Source organism: Bactrocera neohumeralis, unplaced genomic scaffold, assembly GCF_024586455.1.
Source record: "Bactrocera neohumeralis isolate Rockhampton unplaced genomic scaffold, APGP_CSIRO_Bneo_wtdbg2-racon-allhic-juicebox.fasta_v2 cluster09, whole genome shotgun sequence".
NCBI classification, from domain to species: domain Eukaryota; kingdom Metazoa; phylum Arthropoda; class Insecta; order Diptera; family Tephritidae; genus Bactrocera; species Bactrocera neohumeralis.
The window spans coordinates 26184787-26188720 of NW_026089622.1; positions in this window are offsets into that span (position 1 = coordinate 26184787).

The following is a 3934-nucleotide window of genomic DNA, read 5'->3' on the forward strand; positions in this document are numbered from 1 at the left end:
AAAGACTATTTTCGGTTGGATCCTAAGTGGACTAGTTACGGAACCAGTCACAACAATGACAACTCAAGTTGAGGAAATCTCGAATGAGTACCTCAATTCACAATTGAGAAAATTTTGGGAAATAGAAGAACTCCCCCCCATTTCAATCAAAACCCCAGAAGATCAGTATTGTGAAGACTTTTACAAAGCCACAACTACTAGATCAGATAATGGTCGGTATGTCGTACGACTACCACTAAAACAACAATTTCCCAACACAATCGCCTTAGGTCACTCTCGCACCTCTGCAATACAGCAGTTTCAAAGTATGGAAAGAAACCTACTTAAAAAAGGTGAACTAAAACCAGAATATGATGGTGTGTTGGAAGAATACCTCCATTTAGATCACATGGAGGAAGTAAGCCCATGCGAGAAAATCATCAATGGCAAATACTACTCATTTTACTTGCCACATCACGCAGTAGTAAAGCCAGATAAAAAAACAACTAAAGTAAGAGTTGTCTTCAACGCCTCAAGATCCACTAGCTCGGGGAATTCCCTAAACGATATCCTGTTTACGGGACCCACGCTCCAACCTGATTTAATGCTGCTCATTCTAAACTGGCGTATATTCAAATACGTATTTAACGGGGACGTCGAAAAAATGTATAGACAAATAGGCGTACATAAAGACGATCAGGATTTTCAGCGAATTATTTTCCGAAAATCACCCAATAGTCCACTACGCGACTTCAAGCTAAAAACAGTGACCTTTGGCGTTAACTGTGCCCCATACTTAGCCATTCGAACACTTCATGAATTGGCTGAAAACACCAAGTCAGAATTTCCTCTGGCAACACAGGTGTTAAAATCACAAACGTATGTAGACGATATTCTGTCCGGAAGTCACAGTCTTCCACAAGCATACGAATCACTATCACAAGTGATCCAAGCCCTCAAATCCGCAGGGTTTCCATTAAAAAAGATTACGGCAAATCACCCAACTATATTAAAAAATATACCAAAAGAAAATTTGTTGGATACTAATTTCCTTATTTTCGAAAAGGAGAGTACAACAAAAACTCTGGGCATCCAATGGAATGCGATATCGGACCAGTTTTCATACACAACTGAGTCCATATCCGCACTATCCGCCATTACAAAACGCCAAATTCTCTCCTCTGTGGCAAAACTTTTTGACCCCGCAGGATGGCTATCGCCAATTATGATACAAGCCAAAATCCTGATACAAGAATTATGGCTAGATGGTACCGACTGGGACGAGCAAGTAAAACCACTTCGTTTAGAAAAGTGGTCCCAGTTCGCGAGCAATCTAAAAGATATCACACAAATACAAATCCCAAGATGGGTTAATTATATCCCAGAGCACAAAGTCGAACTACACGGCTTTTGTGACGCCTCTGAAAAGGCGTATTGCGCCACTATATATGTTCGCACACAAAGTGACGAGGCGACTACAAGCCACTTACTAGTTGCAAAAGCAAAAGTGGCTCCTCTAAAAACCATAAGTCTACCACGACTAGAACTATGTGGTGCATTACTACTTGCCAAACTCGCATCCATAGTGCAAACCCAACTGAATATGGCGAAAAATAAATTATATCTCTGGTCCGATTCCGAGATTGTATTAGCTTGGTTGGAAAAACCACCACATGCATGGAAGACGTACATCTCCAATCGAACGTCTCAAATTCTTGACCTAGTGGGATCAGCTACTTGGCGACACGTAGCCAGTGCTGACAATCCTGCTGATCTAGGTACAAGAGGGTGCAAACCTCTGCACCTTGCCACCACCACCCTCTGGTGGAATGGCCCCCGATGGTTGACAGAATCTCCCGATTCTTGGCCACAATCGCCCATGCGCAACATTATTGCCCCAGAAAGTCGAAAGATCGACTCCTTTCACACAACATTGGATGATACTGACATCCTTGAGAGATTTTCATCTTACCCCCGGGCCCTCAGGGTGATCGCTTACATGTTCAAATTCATCGAGCGACTCAAACTTAGAATTAAGGGAATACGCACAGCATATTCCCAAGGCGATACAGTGACGCACCTAGACTTACAAAAAGCAAAGGTTGCTCTTATCGCATCTACTCAAGCGCGCTACTTCAGCCAAGAGATATCGTTACTAAGAGAATCGAAGCCGATTAACAAAAAGAGCTCACTCTTAGTACTAAACCCATTCATAGATACGAAGGGTCTACTTCGTGCAAATGGTCGGCTTGCCAATTCAAGCCTAACGTATAACGAACGCCATCCCATTGTTATACCAGAGAGATCGCAACTTGCCACATTATATCTCAATTATGTCCACGTACTATTATTACATGCAGAACACCGCCTCATGCAACAAATAGTCCGCCAAGAGTTTTATATCCCAAGACTCAAGCCACAGATAAAGAAATGCATTTTTTCGTGCAAGATCTGCACTATGCATAAACAAAAGATGCGAACACAGATTATGGCAGCACTTCCACCGGAACGCTGCAACTTTGCTCTGCCCTTCACAATCACAGGTGTCGATTTTGCTGGGCCTTTTCAAATAAAGGCGTCCATGCTAAGGTCTCCCACACTGATGAAAGGCTACGTGGCTGTCTTTGTCTGTTTTACGACAAAAGCAGTACACCTAGAGCTATGTACTAATCTGACAAAAGAGGCTTTCCTCGCGGCATTTGCTCGCTTCGTCGGACGACGTGGTTTTCCGTCAAAGCTCATGAGCGACAACGGCAAGACATTTATAGGAGCTCAAAGAGCCACTGAAAAACAGTTCGTGGACTTTATCAAACAAGTGTCACCTGAGATTGTACAAAAGTACGCTCCCCAAGGCATTAACTGGCAGTTCATTCCTCCAAGCGCTCCTCATATGGGTGGTTTATGGGAATCAGCGGTAAAAAGCTTTAAATCCCACTTTAAAAAAGTAGCTGGAAACTACAAATTTAACTTTGAAGAATTCACAACATTATTAATTCGTATTGAAGCCGTTCTCAATTCACGGCCATTGACGACACTCTCGCAAGATCCCTCAGATCTAACAGCTCTTACACCAGGGCACTTTCTAAAAGGAGCACCCATTCTGGCCATACCTGAGCCAGGCGTGGAGTCGCTTTCCTTACTAAATAGATGGGAAAGAATCAAAATTCTCCATCATGATTTCAGCCGCCGATGGAAGGAGGAGTATATAAAGGACCTTCACAAAAGGTACCGCTGGAAAACTCCCGAAAAGGCGCCAAAGCTTGGAGACTTTGTCCTAATACACGATGATTGTCTCCCCCCTACAGAATGGCGGCTTGGTCGCATAGAGAAGCTTCATCGCGGCTCCGACGGTCATATCCGAGTAGTTGATCTCCGTACTCAAAACGGAACTCTAACGAGACCGCTCGTTAAACTATGCTTCTTACCAACCGCAGATAATAACGAAAATGCACAGAATAAACAATCCGTACAATAATTCCGACACGCAGAAATTGAAAAATCCGTCTAATAACTAAAACCAAAATCAATCGCACATATGATAAATCATAAAGATGCTACAAAACAATGGGTAGATTACTAAGTTCTGACAAACCAAATAAAGTTGGTTACGAATCGCACTATTTCAATATATAGAAATGAATTGCAACTAAACACGACTTTCTCTTCATACAGGCAAACATGGATGCAGAAAACATGGCCACTCCAACGCCAACATTGCGATCGGCCATCAGTGTGCCCCGTCCAGTGGTTGCCCCAACACCGGCGCCTCGCGCAGTCACCGCATCAGCACCGTCAACTGCAGCTCGTAATGGCACACGAGCAGTGGCACCCACACCGTCACCACCAGCGGAGCCGCATCGCACACGATGCCCCCTTTGTCGCCGCCCCCATCGACTGCAACACTGCGGGCTCTTCAAGGGCATGTCACCCATCCAGCGGCAGCAGGTTGCACAGG